Here is a 25,985-nt window from a genome sequence, read left to right as displayed (position 1 = left end):
AACTATATTTGTTGGTACCAGGAGGCTCTAATTTGGAATCTGCTGCTTTAGATAGTGCCTTTCATTTGAACTTTCAGTTGGACGATATTCGTTTCCACATTGCCAAAATAAGTGGTTCTCAAGCTCCATGACCTGATGGTCTGTCCAACCTTATGTTTAAGCAACATTCAGAGCTGTGGGCATCCAAGTTATTCGATATTTTCACAGCCATTAATTGAACTCAAAAGCTAACCGAATCCTGGAAGCACTCAATAGTTGTCCCAATATACAAAAAAGGGGATCGAACTTCATCAGCAAGCTACAGGCCTATAGCTCTGCTGGATGCCCGGTCAAAATGTTTAGCAGACATATTTTGAAAGAATTAAATGCATGGACTTTAAAGTGTAGGATGCAAGAGCTATTCCAAGCAAGGTTTGTAACTGCCCCGGGTACATCCCCCAATATCATCACACTCCATATGTTTAAGGCACAATATGCTCAGCGGAAGCTTCCATTATATCTGGCATTTATAGACTTTAAGGTAGCTTTTGATTCCATCGATCGGCTTCTACTATATCGAAAGTTGCAACGTTACAAATGTACTCCCTCTTTACTTGCTTTGATTTATGCTTTTGCATACTGATACTACAATGCAAATCAGGCTCTCTAATCAGGGGCTACTATCTTCAACTTTCCCTACCTTAAGAAGCTTTCAAAAGGGGTGCATTTTGTCATCAACACTGTTCAATCTATTTAACTTAGACATGGGGGAAACTCTGATAGAGGCCGTATGAGATGCCCCAAAATGTGGTTGTCAGATCTACACTGATGCAAATCATTTGACAACCAATACTGAAAAAAACACAGATTCTTATCTGCAATAACCAACGCAGTATTAAACAGTTGAGATATAAATGGACATTACAGAACACTAATCTGCAGGTTGTCCGACAATATAAATATCTGGGACTATTTATCTCTTCCAATGTTGGACAAGAAAATTTATGTGCTGGATTTAAATAACAAATTGCGTACATTAACATCTCAGGATAAAGTTTTAGCCTATAAATGTGGGAAATTTTCATATAAACATATTATCACTTTCTATCAGCAGACAGTAATACCCATATTCTTATATGGTTAGGAAACACGAGCTCCGAAAGACCATGCTGATTGAGACAGATTAGAGTCTCGATTTTGGAAAAAAAGTTCTGCGACTACCAAAGTGCGTTCCGCTGCAGATAACACGTTTTGAAATGGGCGTCTTGTCTTTACAATTGCAAGTTCTGTGGTACATGTGCTCTCTGCTGAGAAAATGTTTGGTGGACTTTGCAGCGGAAAATATGTTAAGTATAGTGGCTCACTATTTACTAGTCTCTAATAACTTATTTCCATCTCCATGGCACCAATTTATATTTAAAGCTTTGTCAGATGCGTCAGTTACCCTAGAAATTATTCTACACTATCCTGGGCAAGCCAAATTCAGAATCTTCCAATTTGATTGGTGTAATAATCAAACAAAGTGCTGTATATATAAAGATTTTGACGCATTATTGTTTGGACCCAAACGCTTTTGTGAACCGGCAGATTACTTGCTGGCTTGCCCTTCTCTTCATATTCGCTCCCAATATATGCGGTTCAGATTTAATCTCTGGACAACCAATGATGTGTTAGCCAGATGCAAGCAAATTCCTATAGCACAAAATTATTGTTGCTTCGGCAAAAACATCCAAGAGAAGGAAACCTTACAGCATCTAATTTTGGTGTGCCCTTCGTTGGTGGCGAGACGTAATATACATTTTAAAGGGCTCTTTGCCATCTATCACCCGTTGAAAGATCGGAAATTTGGCAAATGATCTTTGCAAACACTAAGCAGGCTGCAAGAGTGCCAATAGTCCACTTCTTGGAGTCTATCTTTTTTGGCAGGTGGAAGTGTGAAAACTGAATAGACACAGTTTGATTCTGCTCTATGGCAAAAAGATACTGTCATCAGTGGTGACAAAAAGATACTGTCATCATTATCGGCTTGAACTTGAATAGTTATCATTGGGTTTCCTTCTGTTGTTTCTTGTGCACAAGTGTAGGAGGAGAGTGATGTGATTCTAACTTGATATGATGGAATATGAATTTGATTTTGTTTTAATACTCATATGACAGTATGTTTTCCTTTCCTTATTTTGCGATTTGTGTTTAATGTTAAATGATGTTGGTTTTATTCTTGAATAAATGTCTGTGAATAATTTTTGATGGAATTTTTGTAAAAATGTAATTCGAATAATGAAACTCAATATTTGAAAGGTTGATTTTTCAGCTAACCAAATTAAAAAAAAATTAAAAAAAGATATTGTCACAAAACGGGAGAAATTCCGCCCACTTCATTCCTCAAACTCCATACCATGAAACTTGAAATTCATCAAATCCAAAATTGTCAGACAATCCACAATGCTCAGAATACACCTTCAGCCAATGGATCCAAGAGTCTCCCACAATACAGACAGTCTGCTTCCTCAAAGCCATAGCCATTTTATCTGCACACAAAAAAGTTAACTCTTGCTACCCAGTCTTCCTGCACACCACACACCACAACTAGGAAACCTGATTGGCTCTTTCCCCAATGTGTTTGGACGTCCACGGATGTCTGCAGTCCCCACAGACCCATTTCCATGCCAGGCTTCCTCAAAAGACCCAGATGTGGCACATGCTGTTTGCCGACTACCACAGTGTCCACAGACATCTTATCTTATCCAATTGAAGGGGTGGGGAGGTTTACACTAAATTTAAACAAGTTACTAACATGGTGGCTCTGAAAAGAACCTTGTTTTTTTCAGTTTTCACATTTTTTCTCCCATTTTTATCTCCTACACCTACTAACAAATTCAACAATTTGCACTCCACAATTTCCCATTTAAATTGTTCACATTAATTTTTCAAAGCATTTTTAATATTCAAAAGAAAAATGTAATTCCCAACATTATTTAAATCCACTCCATTGCTCTGATATATATTTACACCATCCAACATGATATTTTCATTTGGAAAAGATGACTTGCCTAAGCCATTTAAAAAAGCACATGCACCTTCATTCACCTGGTGCCTAGCTTCTTCCATTTGTACACAAAACACATTCGGACATCTCCATATTTCCCTTAGATTTATTTGAGCAAAAATATCTTTACATATGGAAATATATCGATTAAGCTTTTGAACATATCCTTTAATGCAGCATGCAAAGATACTGGAGTAACATAGCCCAAACTATTTCCTCTGCAATGCACAATGATAATATCTGGACATTGGAATTGAGCCGTACTCTGACAAAAAGATAATAAACTCATCCAGTTTAGCCCAGAAAATGTATACCACCAAACCTCTACTCCCTGCAATCCAATATTAGCAGAGATTCCACAAGATTCAGTATAACATTTCAAACCATTCATCCAACAATCTCCCACCATCCACACATTAATCTCATTTATTTATTTTTTGCATTTGTAAAGCACACTAGCAGCCCAGAGGCATCGAGGCACTGTTGCAAAAAAGTGTCATAGTTACATGGACAAAACGCTGTGCTCAGGGTTACAGTGAGCATGTAGCCTTACAATGTAAAAGTTGGTGATAACAAAGATTGGTTACATGTTACATTATCATATAATGCAAGCAGAGTTGCACAGCACCGAATGAATAGAAGCGTATGTCCGGCCAAAGGCTATTTAGCTGGTCAGAATTACGTTAATCAAACAGCAGAGTTTTTATAGCTTTCCGGAATACTAACTGGGAGTCAATGGGCCTCATTACGACCCAGGCGGTAAGGGGTTAATGGCACCGTAAAAGGTGGCAGCGCCGCTAACGCATTACTGCCTAATTACGAGGTCCCTTTGCGGGTCCCTACCTTAACGGCTGGTTTTTACCAGCCGTTAAGGATTGGACCCGCAAAGGGACCTTGGAGGTATTTACGGTACTGCAATTTGCAGTACCGTAACTACCGCCTTCCCCATTACCATTGAGCCTTATGGGGGAAAAATGGGAATGCGGAAGGGCCAATGGTGAATGGGGAATTACCGCCCCGCCAACCTTGGAATGGGGCGGTAATTTCACCATTCACCATGGAGGAATTGGTAAAATACCGGCGGCAACCATGGCGCTGGTAGCGCCATGGTTACCACCTGGGTCGTAATGACCCCCAATGCTTCTGATGTTTGGTGGTAGGGAGTTGCAGTGGATCGCGGTCATGACAGGGAAGCTGGAGCCTCCTGCGCAAATCCTCAATGTCTTAGGAATGGTGATACGGCACATGTCTGCATGATGGCAAGAGTTTTAAAGATGATGCACTCTTTGATGGGGAGCCAGTGAACTAGTCTCCTGGTTGCTGAGATGTGTTCCCTTTTGGAGATGTTGGTTGCTGTCAGTTCTGCTCCAATAGGAAGGGTCTTGCTGCATTGAGCAGTTTAGAGTGGTAGGCTCCGGCAGACGCTATTGCGTTGACCTGTCTGATCATTCAGAGTTTGGAGTCTAGGTAGACTCCCATGGTTTTGACCGCTTGGGAGACAGGGATTTGAGCGTTATTGATCTGGAAGGACATATACTGTTTGTCCAGTTTCTTTAGGGTTCCTGGGCAACCAATTAGAAGTAACTCTTTTTTTTTGCCATTCGGGCATAGCCAGTTTTCTGCCATCCATGTTTGGATAGTAGAGTAAATGGAGTTGATGGTTACCATGTCTACCTCGTAGTCGCCTGTGAGTGGGATGAGTACCTGCATGTCATCAGCATAGTTAGTATATGTGATGCCCAGCTCGTCCAGGAGATTGCACAGTCGCCTTGAGAACAGGTTGTAAAGGGTAGGTGATATGCATGAGCCCTGTGGGACTCCACATTTGATGAAGCTCGGATGGGTGCAGGCTTGGTCAGAAAAGACTTTCATAACTCTTTCCTGGAGAAAGGAGGTGATCCATGCCTTAGGGGTGAAGTTGGCTGTGGAAGAAGAGAGATAGTGGCAGAGGGTTTTGTGGTCCACCAAATAAGAAAAGCTGCTGACAGTCAAGGAGCAGAAGGAGGGCGGGTTTGCCCAAGTCTCTGAAATCATCCAATTGGTTTTTAAGGTCTGATAGTGCGGTCTTGGTGCCGCGACCTACACGGAAACCTGACTGCCGATGACCGAGAAGGTTGCTAGCCTCGAGGAATTGTTGGACTTTCAGATAGGCTGCTTTGTGAAGGAATTTCAGGAGAAAAGGGACATTGGTAATTGGTCTCTAATTCTCAGGGATGGTTGGGTCAAGTGCAGTTTTCTCTAGGAGAGGGCATACCCAGGTTTCCTTGAGACAGTTTGGGACATGGCCTGTTGTGAGGGAGGCATTGATAAAAGAGGCAAGGGTGGAGGTGCATTCTGTGATGAGGTGAGGAGGGCAAGAGTCCCCTTTACATTTGGACGGTTTGATGGATTTAAGAAGGGCTATGACTTCCTGTTTGTTCATTTCCCTAAAGGCGAAGGAAGGGGGGTCAGCGTAATACTCTGGATGTTGGAAATGTTGTGGCTGAGGGCCTGTTGGTTGGGGAGGATTTTGTTTTGATGGGTTTTATGTTTGTCTAGCATTGCAGTTTGTATACTATTACACCAATCTTCGTCTTTGGTAAGAGTCGGCGGAGAGAGAGTGGGTGTTTCCAGCTCCCTGAAGATGGCAAAGATCTCTTTGGTTTCTGATTTAGCATTTGCTATCCTGTTGTTAAAAGTGGTGGCTTTGGCTTTGATTATGGCTGATTTGTATTCTCTGGAAATGTTCTGCAATGCTAGTTTTGGACGAGTCACAAGGGTTGGCTTTCCAGGAGGAGTGTGCTGCCCTTTTTACAGTGCGTAGCTCAAGAAGCTCCAGGGAGAACCATGCATTTGTGTGCTTGGTGGGTTTGGCTTTGCTTCGAATGAGCGGGGCAATGGCGTCAACCGCTTGGGTGATAGGGGTGTTGAAGGAGACTGCCAGAGTTTCCGGGTCATTGGAGAATGGAGGTTCTTCCTAGAGCAATCTTCCCTGCACACAAAGGCATAACCCCACCCCCAAACCAGCAGTAGCAGTCAGCCAAAGTACCCTGAAAAGACAACCGACGAACAGACTGCCGTAAACCAGCATCAACGGATAAGGTAGGAACAGTTTACAATTTACAACTCACAGAGTTAATATTATACAAAACCTAGGCCTCTCTCCCACTATACAGGACTCTCAAATCTAGGTGTGTCCTGCATCTCTGCGTATTTACTGTTGAAAACCACTGCACTGTGAAATCTAGACCATTTCTACCTTTTATTCTGTGAAACCTTCTCTACTCTGAAACCTAGGCCATGTCTGCCTATTATAGTGTGAAATATAGAAGGTCAATTTTTGCCAAAGCACACAGCCCATACCTCTGTATGGAATTTGAGCAAGTCCAAAACAATGTGGGCACAAAGCATTAACTGGCGATCCATGCTTGGTTTGGGATTATTTCTTGCACTAGTTATTTCAATAATTGATGGAGAAGGGGGTGCCCCTTTTTAAAAATAGATAGCCATATCTTGGGGATTTACCCAAAACTGTGTGTTTTTAGAAATGAAACAGCCACCATCTTGTTTTTCTCTCATGAGAGATATTCGAGGTTATAGTCGAGAATGTGGGAAAATGAAACACAGGATAAAAAGCCATTTACAGGTCAAAAAACATGCAAATGCCATCAGGCTATAGGTGGGGGCTGTGGCTAGAGGGCACCAAGAGAAATTTGGGAGTTGGAGGGGCTCTAGGGACTGAGTTTGCAACACAAAGCTCTCTGTAGTCTTGGCTATAGCCGTGAATAGCTGACATCTCAAAGCAAATTGCGCCACAGAAACAGCGTGCATTGTGGGGTGAATGGGAGAGGGCATTGGAGGCGAGGAGGCCATCTGGGTAGTGGGGGGAGCTGGCACAGATGAGGGGGCACTTGGCCCGGTGTGCACCTAGAGAGCTAATTACTAAGTGCTTTCTCTATCTATTTCTGCATACATATATCTGCTGATAACACTGAGACAGTGACTGCTCTGACAGTCCAAGATACTGAAAAGATTGTGATTAATCCTTCAGTAATGCTAAAAATGAATTTATTAGTTAACACAATGTAACATAAAAGAAAGGTTATTACAATACATACTAAAACACAAGGCACTTTTGAATATTATGTTATTTAAAATCTCAGCAAGGCTGATGTGCGTAACAATGTACACACAAATGTACTTTTGATTCAAAACATAATGAGCTTCTGGTTCCCTACATGAGAACATAAAGTGTTACATGAACTTGTGTATCTTCTCTGTCTTTTGTCACTGTGTAAGGTATCACAGGTTAGCATCTCTACATGTTTCTGTTCAAATAAACATTAGTGTTGAACATTCTTCTGGAGTTTCATCACCCAAGTGTTAATTTGGTTTGCTGTAGTAATCCAAATAATTCACAACTCGTGTTTCTGGTAAATAATCTTGGCCTGTAACGGTTCTGCGTAGGGCGAGCAACACTGTTCTCAGTTGTTGAAAGGACCAAGCTGTGTCCTATTTTGTGCCTAATGGCGGTCTTGTTAAAATGTTCCACGGGTGCTGTGCCCAGAGTTGGTAGTGTTTTGGCTAAGAGTGTTCTGCCCAGTTATATCTACTAGGTCTCATGCTCAAGGGAAAATATTTTTGGAGATATATCCTTTTAAATTAGGATGCATGCTCTCTCTTGTAGGTGCAATTTGTGTCCGATCGGATCTCTATTCTTCTACCAACAAGCCAATGGCACCGCTATGGGGGCCACCATGGCCCCCAGTTTAACCAATCTATAAACAACCTTTGATAAACAACGCATCTAAAGCAACTTGAATCCCTTCATTAACAATATCAAGAAGTGGGCACGCTGTATATACGATATTCTCATTATATGGGAAGACTCCACACAGGACACCACCATATTCTTCAATTGGCTGAATTCACTGAATCCACATTTCAAATTCACAATGACAGTCAACAACCGAACCACACATTTTCTGGATTTAACTATATATATCATCAAGAAGGCAAACTCATAGTGAAACCATATCACAAACCCAAGGACAAGAACTCACTGCTAGACTACAGGAGTCATCACATCAAACACTTCCATGACAATCTGCCATTTGGACAGTTTCTCAGACTGAAATGAAACAGCTCTCATAATTCCACTTTTGATGAGGAAGCACACCAGCTGACTACTACGTTACGCAAAAGAGGCTATCCGAGGAAAATGATCAGGAAGTCCTCAAAAAGGGCATACAATAACAACAGAGATGCCCTCTTGGAAAGAAAGCAAGCGAAACCACCGGAGACAAGAATCCTGTGTGTTATTACCTTTACAGAAATGAGCATCAATATCTGAAATATCATTCCAAAACGCTGGCGGATCTTCAGTACCACCAAGAATCCTTTGGAAAGCCCAATATTTGCATATAACAAAAGCCTCTCCATTGGGAATAAAGACATCTGCAGCAGACTTAAAATTACGAGTATGACAGGCCAGAACACCACCCCACTGTCAGGGTTGGAAAATCCAAAAGGACATTACTGTGTGGAACATGCAGTATCTGTAAACTCACTAAAAAGAGCAAAGAGGTAGACTTTGGCATGAATATAAAATGGGTACAGAAAACCTTTTCAAATTGCAACACATATAATGTGATATATATGATCAAATGCCCCTTTGGACTCCCCTACGTGGGTAAACCAACAGAAAAATAAAAACCAGAATAATGGAACATCGGAGTTGCCTGAAAAATAAATCAGACAAGCCACCCATGGTGAACATTTCATGGAGAAGAACCATGGGTTGGAAGATTTCACTTGGACTGTCCTCGAAACCTTCAAACGTGATAACACTATACGAACGGAAAACCTTCTGCTGAAAAAAGAACAGGAAATTATCTATGTCCTAGGCAGCGACACAGGAGGACTAAACGAGGCAATTGAATGGCATAAGATAAGAGATTGAGTGACAATGTGCTCTCTACCAGGCACCAGTCTGGCCCGGACACTGACTGACTACCCTCCACCACGGTTCACCGAAGGTATGTGAACTCCCTCCACTACAGTCCTATATGGAAGGGCCATCACCACTGAGGGAGAAACTAAGGAAGGTACAGCACTGACAAATATCTAATCCACGAGAAACATGAACACATTGTTCCCATGGATGGAAGGAATGCAACAGAAACAAAGAATGGACCACTCTCATTAGTGCAAGCCCGAGGTATGTCAGAGGGCTGTGACCTTATCAGGCTAACATGTGCCGTTGAGGAACTATGCAATAACAAAACCTAGTGGAGGTATATAACTACAATCAAGATATCATCCGAGATAAATAGGATTGTCACAGTACAATGCTCACTCCAAGATGGCGCATACACAACACACTGTCGGTTGTAACAGCAAAGAACGACTAAGCAAGTCCCACGCAAAGAGTGATTGCCTAGCAACGGAAGCTAGCCAGTTGGGATCTGGCAAGTTAAGCATGCCAGCAGCCGCGTGCGTCTCTGCCACTTACAAGCCAAGGGCACTGGTTGACAACGTCATCCCGGGAAGTGGCCGATCCGGATGAATGTACCTCACTAAGGCATGAAAGCCTCCGCAGACGCAATACACTATGATTGTACAGAAAGAGTAAAAATGCCACGATCGGTTACGGAAGGTTTTGCCACGTTCAATACTGATTTAAGCTCTCTGTCTGTGCAGTGCCCAGGCGGACGCACACAGCCAATGAGCTAATAACCTCAAAAACTACCGTGGGCTCAGCTGAGATTAGGATAACGCGGGGCTAAGAAATACAAGCGCGAGGTATGAACTTGCTCCTCGCCACATATGAGTGCCATGATAATGGTTTAAAAGAATTGCTATTGAAAATGCTCTTCAATTACAATCCTATAAACCTTTATTTAGGACCCCCACAACCAGCAGGGGACACAACTGACGCACGCACCATTTTGTATCACTGAGACTACATCGATAGGCGCGAGCCAAGCATAGGGATGTTAGAGAACAGAGGCAAGCACCCCACGAGCTTCTCGCGAGGTGGGTGCATAAAGACTCTGTGAACAATTGTACTATAGACATATTCTGTGGCATGGGGTGTTAATTCCTATGGGCGCACTGAAGCGACAGCTAAAGCATATGTTTATGCTTTTCTCCCTACTAGGCACCAACAGGACCCAGACAAGAGTCCTGCAAAACCACAAATTGCAGTGAGATCGCCCTCACGAACCTTAAGTAGGTACTTATACACCTACTAAGGTTTCCAGCTCACTTTTAAAGCACACATAGTCATTGAGCAACAGTAGCTTATATCATCTTCTGTTTTTCTTTTATCTGACAGGTTAAGAATATATATGCTAGCAGAAAAAGTGTGAATAGTTACAAACATTGCAGCATACCCACGCTACTTGTAAATCAATGAGTGAATCCCTCCTGAAAAATGTTTGACATTTATGTATTTATGAAGTGAAACATGTATGAGAAAATACAACCAGTGAAATACTAGACAGTGTTAAAAGAGTAATATGAGCAAACAGTCCGTGTATGACTTCGGGTTCCTCTTGTAAAAGTAACAGAACTAGTGATTAACAACCGGTACCTGTGTTTTAGATAATCATGTGTGTAAAAATGTTTAGTGTTTGTGAGATTTATGTTATTGATGTTAAAGTATTTTTAACGATGCTGAAAGATTTAGTGAGATAACTTTTTCAGTGTTCTAACCTGTCAAAGAATGTCTACATTTTATGATTGTAAGTCAAGTATTTGGATACCAGAATTGTACTCAGGTTATCATGCTCCCAGTGCAGCTGCTTACCCAGAATACCACAAGCAATTGTTTTGTATTGGGACTTTGTTTTACACTATATTTCACTACAGATTTATGGGTCTAAGAGGTGAGCACCTTTTATACTTTGCCAGCATATTTATTGGAAGATTTAATCTCTGAGGTTATTTGTCTGGTGTTCATTACTTTTTTTAAAAGTCCAATGCTATTTTGTCTTGCACACTTTTGTCTAAGGAGTAGATCTATTGAACTACATTTGTATATTTCACTTTAAGATATATGTTCACTTACTGTGAAAGTATTCATGGGTGCCATCTCTTGATTTTCGCTATAGGGCAAATGTACCTGGACATATATTATTCTTGCTTCTGGTAATTTTTTTCCCTTTTACATGCTGCTTAAATGCGGTTAGTTTGGGTTGTGTTAACTATCACAACAGTCACCAAGAGACTGCCTATGAAACAAGGGACTTGTATCATTCTACTTAACCAAAGTGTCTGATCCTTGGAAAATAATTTAATCACACAAGGTATTAACTAAAAACATTGGGAGTTCTCAAAGCCTGCAGTCTTTTGTACATCATTTTTTTAAAAATTGATATTTTTACAGCTACAGTGACATCGGGGGTGAAAAATCACTGGTGACCCGGGTCTTCGTCCATGCAGTAACTAGGACCAACCCTACTTAGCTTCAAAGTGAGGAAAAGGCCAGGCCCCTCAGGCAATGGTGGCTAATAAGTGCGACAAGTTTACAGTACCACTTAGAGCAACATGGCCTGCGGGGGCCCCGCCCATTCTTCACTTTGAAGATAAGCAGGGTTGGTCCCGGTTACTGCATGCATGCAAGACAGTCCACAGTCTGGTGCTGTGCGTTTTCTTCATTTTAAATATCTAATAACACACCAAGAAAACACATGGCCTCCACTTTTTTTTTCAAACCGTGCTACTGTCAATCCTTGAAAGTATAGTACTCAAAGACTTTTTTTTGCCTTTTTCTGAATTGCATTCTGGCATTTATAGTTGCCAGTCAAGAGGGGGGGAATAATGGCACAATTGTACACATTTTGACTAATATAGTTATATTTGAGTGACACTATGGAATGTATACTTTTCAAGTTTGCTTTGTAATGCAGAGTATTGTTGAAAGCCAGAGATGAGGATGAGGAGGGGAAATTATGACAGGGCAAGTAACTCATGAGTATTTGCCCATGATGTGGCAGGAGAGTTTGTAATCCTGAACACTGGTGTAGTTATTCTCCCCTGATTGTGGCTGCTTTTCAGGGCACAAATAAAGGACACATGTGGGTGAAGAGCATAACTTTTTTTCAGATGGCGGACGCAACACATGTTTTTTTTTTTAGGTTGGCAAGCTTGCTCAAGTATTTGGCTACCAGGATTTTACTTAGGCTGTCATGTTGCCAGTCCAGACTCTTACCCACAAGACCACAAGCACTTGTTTCATATTGGGATTTTGTTTAGCAGGGAATATTTCATGACAGATTGCTGGGTTAAAAAGGCACCTTTCTGTACTTTGCCAGCATATGTATCGGAACATTTCCTCTCTCAGGTTATTTTTCTGGAGTTAATTACTTTTTTTAAAAGTCTAATGCTATCTTGTCTTGCACACTTTCTTCTAAGGGGAAGGTCAAATTAACTACATTTGTATATTTCACTTTAAGATATATGTTTACTGAATGTGCGTATATTCATAGATGCCAGCTTTTGATTTTCGCTAAGGGTGCAGAAAGTACCTCGGCATATGTTATTCATACAGCTGGGCACTTCTTTCCCATTTCCGTGCTGCTTAAATGTGGTTAGTTGGTGTTGTGCAATGTATCGCAACAGTCACAGAGAGACCGGCCATAAAACAAGGGACTTGGAGCACGTTGCTTAACCAAAGTTTTTGGTCCAGTGCAAATAATTTAATCTCACTGCGCATTGCCTAAATACAATGTGAGTTCTTAAAGCCTGTAATCTTTTATACATAACAATACCACTGCTATAACAGGACATCTGTTTGTGATTGATGAACATCTTTAAGCGATGGGTTGCAAGTGTTTTAAAATATAGAGGGCGTGTGCCCACCGGCCATGGCCAAAGGCCGAAGGACATGGCTAGTGGTCTGGTAGCATTTTAAAATGGACAGTGGGCACAGCCAAATGTTGTGCCCACTGTCCATGGCTGTAGACCAAGCTAATAGACTGGAAGTGTTCTAAAAATCTATGGAATAACAAACCCTTGAAATTCAAGGATAAAACTTTATTTGCAGGGACGTTAAGGGGAGCAATACATTGTAACAAAACCTTTGAAATTCAAGGAAATCTTTAGTTGCATGGATGTTAAGCTTAGAACCTAACTCAACAAAACCGCTGAAATTCAGCTAAAGCTACCTTAACTTTGCGCCCCTGTTGCGCAGCCTATGACACAATGATGACATCACAGATCAAATCATTTATGACATCACTAATTACATGTTGTATGAGGACACTGATGACATTGCAAATCACATCCTGATGCCATCACTGGTTGCAACACTAATTACATTGTATACAACTGATTAAATCAATAATGGAATTAGACATAACATAATTCATAGGTTAGATCATGAAAACTTTGATTACCTTAATAACAATTTAGGCCATGGGCTTGGCCATGACAAAGGCTGGGGTCACTGGCCAGCACCAAAGGCCATAGGTAGTGGACGGCTAGTGTTAAAAAATACCAATGTGGATTGTTAAAAGCCATGCCTAGTAGCCCATCAGTGTTTTGAAATATACAGTGGGCAACTTTGAGAGCTTTAGTCAGTGGCAATGGCTAAATGCCATAGCTAGTGCCCATTAATATGTTAGAATATACAGTCGGCACAGCCAAAGGTCATGGCCGCTAGCTAGTATTTAGTTGAAGACCATGGCTAGAAGCTTGTTAGTGTATATAGCAAACAGTGGGCACGGCCGAAGGCCATCACTTATTGCATTTTATTATTTTAAAATATATATTGGACATGGCCAAAAGAAAAAGATGTACAAACTGCTCAAGGTCAAAGGTCATGGCTAGTGGCCATTTATATGTTAGAATATATAGTGGGCACAGCCAAAGAATGTGACCACTGGCCAGTTTTGTGCTAAAGTCCATGGCTAGTGCCTGATCCATGTATATAATAAACAGTGGACACAGTTGAAAGCTGTGCCACTGGTAAAAGCCAACATCTATGCTTGGTAGCCTGTTAGTGTTTTAAAATATTCAGTGAAAATGGGTGAAGGTTGTGACCACTGTCCATAAGTGAAGGTCATGACCTATTCATGTGTTAAAATATATTTGGGTATGCACAAAGACGATGTCAGAAGCCCATGCTTAATGCCAGTTACTGTTGTAATGTAATTAGTGATGTAATTAGCGATGTGGTCTGTGATGTCATCATTATGGTCATAGGCTGCGCAACAGGGGGCGTGAAGTTAAGGAGGCTTTAGCTGAATTTCAGGGGTTTTGTTGCATTAAGGTCTCACCTTAATATCCCTGTAACTAATGTTTTTTTTATTCTTAAGTAATTTTAAAAGCCCTGGCAACAAGAAGGCACAGAGGAAAAACACACATGTAACACGTTTCACGCCCTGCTGGGTGCTTGATCACACTAAATGAAAAAAATGTCTGTTCCACATTTAAATCAGTACACTCTATACTTTCCGCTCTACGGTATGTAAAACATAACGGCCATTTTAGTCTAATGTCAGTATACCTTTTAAAGCATTACATTTCCGTACTCTGACCATGTCTATTTCTGTAGGAATACAGAATATGCAACAGAAAAAATATATCTTTGTGTGGTATTTTGTACATATTTAAATAGGAGGTCGTTACTTCAATTGGGCAGTGCATCAGGATACCAGAACACATATATATAAACATTATATAAATAAATGCCTTAGTGTAGCAGGACGTCCATGCCATATGTAATGAACTTGGGTTTGCGTATCTATTAAGTGGTCATTAAACAATTACACAGTACAATTCTATATGTATTACTGTTAGTCTAAGCTCATACTGAGATGGGGAAGATAACGTGACAAATGCTAAACCCCAGAATAAAAACATGGTTGCTAAATGCATTCAATACCATCTCCCACTGATACACAGGTGATTTAATAACTATGGCGGTAAAGGAGATGACGAGCCACAAACTTGATCGACGAACACTACATAGAGCATCAGTACAAATATTGATGCTATACTGTCAATGGTCTGTGCAAATATGCAAAAGTGCTGTAGTGCATAGATTAATAGATATATGTCACATTGTAAATGTGCCCTCAAGGCCAAGCATGATGGAATCTCAACCTATGAAGTAACCAGCGATTGTTCATTGTGTACAATGAGAACAGAAAATCACTTGCAATTCCAACTTCTAAAGTCCCGACACTTCCAAGTCCGGAGGGGTTTCATTGTCCATTCTCCTCTCGTTCAGGCTTTTCCAAAAGGCACATTTTCCACCACATTGCCCTTTCTCTGGAAGTGCCAGGAGAACCCTTGGGTATGCAGCATGTACTGCTGGGAGAAAGTCAAACAAATAAGAAGTAAAATCCTTTGAATGGATCCAAGTGTCCTAATAGGTTGACGGAGGGCAGCAGGCACCCAGCAAAGATGTCCAAAGAGGCCCCGAAGAAGGTTTCTTTGTCTCAATTTAGCTTCCAGAAATAATGAACACTCACTAGGATGCAGACATGCAGACCAGGCAAAAAGAAACACTCTTTTATAAAAACATGACCTTTATTTTTCCTCCAACAAAATAAAATGTTCAGAATGGCAATCCTTAAGAATTTATTGGGCCTCATTATAAATTTGCCGGTCTGGAAACAATGGTGCCGGTAAGCCTATCGGCACTGTTGTTTCTGGACCGGCAAACTACAAGTCTGACTGCTGGAGCTGCTGTGCCTGACAGGTCTGGCCCGTGCCAGGCGGAGTGGCCGCGTCAGGCAGACTTGTCATGGGAGCACCGGCACCGTTGTTAATGGTGCCGGTGCTCCTTTGTCCCCATTCCCATAGAGTCCAATATTTGAGAATTGGCGGCGCCTGAATTCTGGGCCGCGGGACTTGGAATAGCCCGGTGGCACCGGGAATTCAGGCGCTGGCAATTCATTCTGAGTCTGGCGGCAACCCGCCTGTAGCACCGGAAGGGTTACCGCCGGACTCGGAATGAGGCTCATTGTTTTAAAAAAATGTCCTTAAATAATGTTGATTATTCCTAGCTCGGGACAGATAATCAGACTTTTATTAATGACACTGAAGTGAGCATTATACAACTTCTATTCTTTATTTTCTCCAAAGAGGAGTAAGAAAAATTAGCACTACCCATCCCATAGCCTGCTACCTATCAGATGATGCAGTCTGACTATTCCTAGTCCATGTATTAATACCCCCACCCCAAGTCTGTCCTCTTTTCTTACCCTAGTATGTTAACACTCTTCTGCTGCACCCTGTGGAGAGAGTAGAGTTTCTGGGCATGCTCAAATCCAACACTACCACCTGGAAACTCTGGATTCAAGCTCAGTAGAATGCTGGCCTTGTAGAATCCATCTGCCAGTGTCCATAACCAAAGATCCACTATCACGGGTAAGTGAGGGAGGGATAATACTCACCTCACTGCCATTTAGTTAAATCGTGTCTCTCCATTACAAAATGGATTTTTAAAAATTGTGTTTCATTTTTATTTTATTAGTGTTTTATATACATGTGCCAGATTATACGAGTGCTGCCAGGTCTTGAGGTCTTTATTTTGACGAACACCCACATCCCTACACATTGTTGTGATGTGATGTGATTTTCAGGTCCCAAAGTCTATGGATAACCGTCTTCCATATTACTGATTGGTATTGTTTGCTTTGGAAGACAGTTATTACTTTGTGGTACTTGACCATGAAGTCATTACTTCGAATTTTCATAGAAATGTTTAGGGAATTGTGAGTTAAGGGGTGAGAAGGGGGTCGGTGTGGTTTAGGGTAGGGGCAGTAACGTAGGGTTTAGGGTAGGGGCATGAATTTGAACCCACTCAAAATGAATTTAAAAAATGGATGAGAGAATTCTAAGTTATTACTTTGTTGCGAAGTACCACAAAGTAATTACTGTTGACAAAAGAACATAGAAACTACGAATTGAAGTACTGGATCCATGAAACGGAAGCAGGGTGCACAGAATACTTAGGAAAGTTAGTACGGTTGGGTTGTACTTTTCTTCTGGACAGAGCAGATAATAAATAACGATCATCACAAAGTTACCCATGTCTCAATACTTCCTGATTGATAACGGCCGTGCGGCCACCGCCCCTCTACTTCCTGTGTCCTCCACATGATCAATGTATTTAATAATAATAATAATAATAATAAAATAATAATAATAATAATAATTTAGCATTTATATAGCACTACGAACCCTCAGGCATCTGAGCAGTGCTTATTATTACCCATGGGGTGTGGTGCTATTTATGTGTGACTTTTTATGTAGACAGTCACAATATAATTTCAAGCATAAATAATTCACAAAACGCATCAGTGACGGTGGCAGAACCAGGGTAATGATGTATTTACATTATGCAGTGAATAGTGGGTTGTGGTTAAGCCTGTTGATTGGTCAGTAGATCGGACAAGGAACATAGTCCAGGAACATTGGTTTTATGGTGCCCTCATATAATTAATCTAAAACTAGTATTATTGCTGCCAGTGCTCCAATTCAGAATAAAGTAGTTTCTCCTCTAAGATCTAATGAGAAGTGTTATTCTGCTAATTTAGGACTATGGAAATCCTTTCTTAGAACATCTGAGGGGTCTTGGGATAATGGTGGCAGTGGGGGTGGGGGATCAGGAAGAATGATACTGTTACACTCGGTTCTGTCCATTGCTGGAAACATCAGTAATTCAGTTCTTCCTAATGTGCACCAAGCATACTCAAAACAGGGCATCTACTCTGTTGCTACTACTCAGAGCACAAGGAATCAGACAATGCATTGTGGCACTTGCTGACGTTAAGCAATACTTCAGTTGTAATGGCATGTGTACGTCATATCATTATTGCCCTACGACTTAGAGTGAAACAGATAGATTAACTGGTGCTTAAAAAGTTGTCTGGCTAAAGCTTATAGCAAATAATGTTGCTATGATTTTCTTTATTAAGACATCTCTTAAGTAGGCATATGAAATTCGTTCTGTTTTTATGTACTTTTATGGTAATCTCTACCATTCAGATGTATTACCATGGGAGCTGCTTTCTTCTCCAAGTAAACTATTACTTTTAAGTAAGCTGCTCAGAACGCACAGAGATACAATCAAAGAGATTCCAGGGGGATATTTTGGGAAGGGACAGGCAGGTATTGGGTGGGAATTGCCATAAGAACTAGCATGGCCATGCATGGGCAATGGGTGGGTAAAATACCATACAGCACCCCCAGGCTGTGTAGCCTATAACATCTGACATCCCACCTCTAGCCAATCTTCACTACCATTACAATAGTCTTGACAGGGAGGAAAAAGAGTCCTTTACAAGTCATATATCAGTTCACGCCTCCGACATGAATTCAGCAGCTGGCAGGAAGAAGCAATATTCTCTATTTCCTATATAAAACAAACCTTCCTAATTACTGTATCGCTGTCCACATTGTCCCCGCAGAAACGTGTGTGATAAGGGCAAGTCTTGCAAAGTTTAGATTGCTCACATTTTGAATATTCCAGCTTTCAAATGGGCCTATGGCAGAGGCCAATGATGCACAGAGTTTGCGTCTGTATGTTTTTGTATGGGGACGAGATGTTGCAGTTGAGGAAGGTGACGAGCTTTAGAGTGTTGGGCATGTTGCTTGGAATGAGAGCCTAGCGGACAGCTGAAGGATTCTACGGGCAATGGCCAGGATTGGAACAGGTCCGCTACAAGTTGCATGTCTTGAATCTATGTCAAAAGTTATTTTCTAGGACACTCTCCAGAAGAGTTCAGTGACACATTATTGGTAAGGACAATCCTCTCTAAGACGCTTTTCCAATGTGTGCCTATGCAGTCACATGCAAATGCCAGTTTAGGAGAAATCCACAGGTTGAATGCTGATGTTGCATCCCTCTGGCTGGGGCTATGACCCCCCACTTTATTTTATTGTTTTACCTTTATATTTGGTGACATTAAATTATTTATTTATTAGATTTTTTTTATTTAGCACTGGCCCTAGCCAAAGGGACTGGGAGCACCTTACAGGTTTAAAATATTGAAAAGGTGGGAGTTGAAAAAATAAGTTACTTAGGGGTAATTCACAGAATTAAGCACACAAGTGGCGCACGTGGCTGGCGCACAGTGTGCACGTGCGATAGTCTGCGCCAGCAAAATGCGCCAAAATCCATTTCGGCGCACAGCGTATTCATGGATTTTAGCCACCAAAAGCAGCCGCGGCGCAGAGTGGGGCAGCGACCCTGCAGCAGCTCCAGTAACGCCCCCAAGAACGCCCCTCGCGCAAGGAAAAGCCATCAAAATCCCCAATCCAGCGCAAAGGGCTGTGCTAACCCTGGACCAGTATACACGGCCGCCACACAGCACACGGCAAGCGGGGAAAGTGTATTCCTGGGGTTCGCGGGAAGTTTCACCCGCGATTCCAGCAGGGTACGTGTATTTCTGGGGTGCGGCCAAGTTTAACACGCAATTTCAGCAGTGTACGTGTATTCCTGGGGTGCTGGGAAGTCTAACACGCGATTTCAGCAGGGTGCGTGTATTCCTGGGGTGCGGGTAAGTCTAACACGCAATTTCAGCAGGGTACGTGTATTTCTGGGGTGCGCTGGAAGTTCCACACAGGATTGCAGCAGGGTACGTGTATTCCTGGGGTGCGGGCAAGTTTAACACGCGATTTCTGTAGGGTAAGTGTATTTCTGGGGTGTGGGGAAGTTTAACACGCGATTTCAGCAGGGTACGTGTATTCTGGGGGTGCTGGGAAGTCTAACAAGTGAATTCAACAGGGTACGTGTATTTCTGGGGTGCGCGGGAAGTTCCACACGCGATTGCAGCAGGGTACGTGTATTCCTGGGGTGCAGGCAAGTTTAACATGCGATTTCTGCAGGGTACGTGTATTTCTGGGGAGCAGGGAAGTTCCACACGCGATTGCAGCAGGGTAAGTGTATTCCTGGGGTGCGGGCAAGTTTAACACGCGATTTCTGCAGGGTATGTGTATTTCTGGGGTGCAGGGAAGTTTAACACGCGATTTCAGCAGGGTACGTGTATTTCTGGGGTGCGCGGGAAGTTCCACACGCAATTGCAGCAGGGTACGTGTATTTCTGGGGTGCGGGCAAGTTTAACACGCAATTTCAGCAGGGTACGTGTATTCCTGGGGTGCGGACAAGTTTAACACGCGATTTCTGCAGGGTACGTGTATTTCTGGGGTGCGGGGAAGTTTAACACGCGATTTCAGCAGGGTACGTATATTTCTGGGGTGCGCGTGAAGTTCCACACACGATTGCAGCAGGTTACGTGTATTTCTGGGGTGCGGGCAAGTTTAACACGTGATTTCAGCAGGGTACATGTATTTCTGGGGTGCGGGCAAGTTTACCACGCAATTTCAGCAGGGTACGTGTATTTCTGGGGTGCGGGGAAGGTCCACACGCGATAGGCCCTGTGCGAGTGGGGTACATGTATTTCGGGGGTGCAGGGGATTCCTACACGTGAATTGGCAGTGTGGGTCCTCACAGGTGTTCCCACTACACCCTCCACGGCCCCTGCAGGCAGACCACACCACAGGGGACTACCCTGCACCCCTGGGCATGTCCGCAGGCAGCCCATCCACCATGGGCATGCCCCCCCAGCCAAGCCACATGTCACCTTGCACTAGTGATCACCAACGCATTACCCCCTTGCACCCCCAACCCCCAGCAGTGCGGGGCACCTGCCTGCAGGCCCCCACTCATGTCCCCCAGCACCCCCACCCCCCAGCAGTCAGGGGAACCTGCCAGCAGGCCCCCACTCATGTCCCCTTGCACCCCCACCCCCCAGCACTGAGGGGCACCTGCCAGCAGGCCCCACTCTTGTCCCCTTGAACCCCCACCCCCCAGCAGTGCAGGGTACCTGCCAGCAGGCCCCCACTCATGTCCCCTTGCACCCCACCCCCCGGCAGTGCAGGGTACCTGCCAGCAGGCCCCCACTCATGTCCCTTGCACCCCCACCCCCCAAGCAGTCCAGGGCACCTGCCAGCAGACCCCCACTCATGTCCCCTTGCACCCCCACCCCCCAAGCAGTGCAGGGCACCTGCCAGCAGGCCCCCACTCATGTCCCCTTGCACCCCCACCCCCCAGCAGTGCAGGGTACCTGCCAGCAGGCCCCCACTCATGTCCCCTTGCACCACCACCCCCAAGGCAGTGCAGGGCACCAGCCAGCAGGCCCCCACTCATGTCCCCTTGCACCCTCACCCCCCAAGCAGTGCAGGTTACCTGCCAGCAGGCCCCCACTCATGTCCCCTTGCACCCCCACCACCCAAGCAGTGCAGGGCACCTGCCAGCAGGCCCCCACTCATGTCCCCTTGCACCCCCACCCCCCAGCAGAGCAGGGTACCTGCCAGCAGGCCCCCACTCATGTCCCCTTGCACTCCCACCCCCCCTTGCACCTCCACCGCCCAAGCAGTGCAGGGCACCTGCCAGCAGGCCCCGACACATGTCCACCAGCCAACACATCATCACAATCTCGATCCCTGGTCCTTATGGGCAGCCTCCACATGCCAAACACCCACCCAAGTATTGCATCCATCCACGTAGAAATGCCAATTACATGATACAACCCCAATGCCAAGTATCTAAATGAACACATGTCCTTCACACACGCACAATGGGTGCAAGTGAATGTCAAAACCCATATCACGACATGCATGAAACCAATGAGATAATACCACACATCGAAGTTGGAAGAAAAAAATGTATTAAAAGCAACATGAATGGAATTATAATCAAACAAACGACAATGGAAATTAAAAAAGAAAAGCTGCATGTCTGTAAAATAATGAAAAACAACAAATCATAATCCAAAGGAAAGGTGTTCAAAGTCACAGTTCCAAAAATGAAATCCAAGGGCAAAACAAAAGTGAAAACCATTGCTCCATGGGGAAATCCAAACAAAAAAGCAGAATCCAATAGTTAACTATATACAGATGAACAATCCAGGGTCCATGATCCCAACTGAAGATGGTCCAAAAGGTCCAAAATAAAAAAAAAACAAAGGAAACCTAATACTATCCAACTATTTACAAGGGCAGCGGGCAAGTCCAACGGCTCACATGTTGATGTCCCGGGCCAGGGCATCATCGAAATCCTGCTCGATGTCCCGGAGGCGGTCCTCTTCCACGGCCCTGAGGGTTCGCAGGGACAATGACATCTGGAACTCCAGGTCCCTGCGAATGGCCTCGAGGCACTTGGCCCGCCTCAGGGCCCTATGCATGGAGTTCTCTGCCCTGACCATCGTGAGCCGTGCCTCTTCCGCCCGCTGCCGCTCCGCATCTATCGCATGGCCCAACCGTTGCCACACGGAAGATACTTCCCGTCCAGGGTCCTCCTGCCCTCCGGCCGATGCCTGCCCCTCCGATGATGAAGGCCCAGAGCCATCATGGCTCCCACCTTGTTGCTTCTGCTGCTGTGCCACTGCCTGTGCCCTGGCTCCTGCTGCCTGCACATCCTCCTCCACCTGGGGTGCAGTTGTTGAGGTGGCCACCCCTGCTGGACGTCCGACTCCCGACTGCGGCAGGGATCTGTTGTCCACCAGCCTGGCCGCAGGGTCAGAGGCAGCTCCACAGGGCACCCAGGTGATACATGGGTGGGAAGACGGCATGGAGGACGACTGGGTCATAGGGGGTTCAGTTGAGGAGGGGGTCGGAACAAGGTCCAGGAAACGGAGGAATCCGGCCCTGGTGAGCTGTCCCAGTGGGTCACCACGGTCAATGAGCCATGCAAGAAGACGTGCAGTCTCCTCATGAAAAGACTGCAGGTCACCTCGCATGGCACGTTGATGCAATGCCACCCCACCCAGGACAGGCTCAACCGGTGCCGAATAGCCACATCCGCAGGGAGAGGAAGGCCAGTTGTTGTAAGCCAATCCCCTCCCTGAGAACGGTCTGGACGTAGGCATCCCTGCTGGTGCAAGAAGATGCAGTGACAGGATCAGGGACAGGATTGCACACAGGCACCTCTGCGGCAGCATGTGCTGCCTCCTGTCCCTGGTCCTGCACTGCACCACTAGCACCAGTGGAATCCCCACCTCCAGACCCCGTCTCTGTCCCTTGCACGGCCTCCTCCTCCACCAAACCCCCCACCAACCTGGATGACCCCATGCCATCTTCCTCCGTTGGGCCCTGTGGGGTCTCAGCTGCCCCTTCTGCTGGCGAGGAGTCCCACTCCGACCTCCGCCTCTTGGACCTCCGCTCGGCAGCTGCGGCCTGGGACGCGGCACCGGACTCCTCACTCCCCGACGAGATGACAACCTGGGAGGGGAGCCGGGCCTTGCGTCTCCGGCTGGCGGTGCAATTCCCTGCCGCTGTGCTCCACAGCATCTTCTCCGCCCTCTTCATCAGTTGACGCTGCAGCCAGGGAGAAATAAAACACAGGCATCAGGGCACTGTACAATGGACTCATACACACATGACAGTTATACATGAGTGGCATTGTCAAACTTCAGACATGGCATCACAATCCTCAACACACATGTCATTTCGGCTCACACACATGAGCTATTCCACAGCCATATTGTAACAGCCTGCACCATCCATACACATACAACAGCATGAGCAGGCAAAGGTGAGCCACACATCACATGAAACACAGGGAGTGCACTACACATGCACACACATCACCACACTTACATGCATGTGTACACCTCCGCCAACTGTCGCAGTGTTGAGATCGGCATCCATGTCACATCTGCCAATCAGTCTTCCACATATCAGTGTCACATGCATCCATGTTGCATCACTGTTGCACCCTTGTCAAATAGACACACATGCACATGTACACGGTGCAGATACATGCAGCTGGAACCAACATCCATGTGTGACACCACAACCATGCCAACTGACATACACAGTAAGCCAAACATGTGTGCTCACACATCTGCATTTGGCTTGATGCTTAGCCAGACATACACCATCCATGTGTCTCACACATGAAAGGACTTGCATGTGTCTGCCTCACAGCCCTGTACATGCACATCCATACATGGCCCTAGAAAACCACATGTACAACATGCACACTACTGGCACACCACCACACGCACAGCTTCCAATCAGTATGCATGTACACTTACCGCTCGACTCCAGTCGGGTCTGCCTCTCAAGGACCTGGACGTGGAGCGCTAGGAATATGCGTTCCAGGACCCTCATCTGATGTTCCGACAGGTGGCCCTGGCGCCCCTTTGCATCTGCTGCCTTCAAGAGGCGCCGGGCCTTGTTGAGGGTCCTGGACCTGAAGTCCTCCAAGCGCTTCTTGACATGTTGGAAGTCGCGGACTGCCACCCCCTCTGCGTTGATGGCAGTCACGATGTCCGTCCAGATCCGAGTCCGTCCTTCCTTGTTGGCGCGTCTTGTTCCGAAGAGGGCATCATACTGCCCCAGGACTTGCTCCACCAGGACACCAACTTCGGTGGCAGTGAAGCTGGTGGCCCTCTGCCTCTCTGGCTGGGGGTTGCCAGTGGTTCCAGATTTTGTAGTGCCCGACATGGCAACCCCAGAGGCAGGAGTGGGTGGGCAACTGGGTCCTGGGGCTGGGCTGTGGAGCGATGGTATCCCAGTCGGGAGTCTTCTGTTCCAGCAGGGGTGGTCACAGCAACTGCACCCCTGGCTCATGTGTAGGCAGCAAATAGCAGGGCACGTGGGCAGCAGGCAGTCAGGCAGCAGCAGATGGCAGGTGGGAGCGTGCTCGGGGCTCTGGGGGGGTAGTGATTCGGCCTTTTGGGCAGGAGTGTGGCCTTCGTGTGTTTTCGCGTGGCCAGCTTGATATGGAGTGATTTGGCACATGAAAAATGTGCACGTCAGCGTGTGATTCAAGGAAAGGCCCCTAGTGCGTAAGCGCGTCAGCACTCGTACGGGCTTTCATTGGACCAAAGGCCCTTCAAGCGTAAGCGCCTCTGTGACGTGACGCGCGTGGGCGTGCGCGGGTGTTTCCCTCGTGATGTCAGCATAGTGGTTCAGTGCGCGTGAAAAAACTGCACGTCCGCCTGTGAATGCGTGTAATCCGAGGAAAGGGCCCATGCGCGTAAGTGACGTGCGCAGGCGTTTCCCTCAGCACGGGTTAAAGGTGAGCGGGGGCAGCAGTTTGCTGTACGTGCCTTTCATGGAGACCGACGTGTGTTGCTGCTTCCTGTTTTTTCGCGCGCCATCACAACTTCACAGCTATCAAGGACGTATCTCTTCTTTTGGCGGGGGTATTGGCTATGCGTGTTTTTCTGCATCAAGCTAGTCAGACGGTGAGTCGCACACGCTATTTTTCCCACAGCGGGTGCCCCTGTGTATCGCACCCATTTTCGAGGTCATAGTAGCATGCGTGTCCCATGCGTACGCGTTATTCGTGTTACTGGGTGCCACCGCGTACTGCGGGAGGTTGATTCCACGCACGTAGGCTGCAGGCTTGCATGCACGGTTTCACTGCAGTTTTGGGGTACCTGAGCGTTGCGTGACCCATCACTACATCACCGGGGTCACATACAGCCTTGCAGGTGCAGGGGGGCTGTTAACATCTTGCTTCCCACCCCCTTCACTCCAATTGCCCAGGTCAATTGTGCTGTGCACCTCCCATTGGCACTTCTTCATCTGTGCTGGCACTACTACATCTGTGCCATGGTTTGGAGGCCAGCAAAGGTGAGGGGCGCCTCAGCTGGGCATACTCCTCATGGCGGGCGTGGTCGGGGACGTGGTTGTGGTGACCAAGGAGTAGGGGGACTCCAGGGTGTCCAGGGCGGCCACAGAGGGGGAAGAGGGTGGGGTGCGCCACTTGAGCACAATGTTGTGCCATGCGTCGGTGCAGTCATGCCACCACCCCCTGTGGTTCCGGGAGATGCAGATTCTGCATCTGGCACTGGCGCCCTTGTGACCCGGCAGTCCATTCCATCGACTGCCACGTGCCCAAGGGTAGTGGTAGCTGCAGGTGCAGCTGTGGACACCGCCACCCAGGCTCAGGGTCTGCCAGCGCAGGCTGCGTTGGCACTTGAGGAGCCCTTGGAAGATTTAC

This window comes from Ambystoma mexicanum, chromosome 13 (assembly GCF_040938575.1).
Source record: "Ambystoma mexicanum isolate Mex_15411 chromosome 13, UKY_AmexF1_1, whole genome shotgun sequence".
NCBI lineage: Eukaryota > Metazoa > Chordata > Amphibia > Caudata > Ambystomatidae > Ambystoma > Ambystoma mexicanum.
This window is presented reverse-complemented; position numbering follows the sequence as displayed.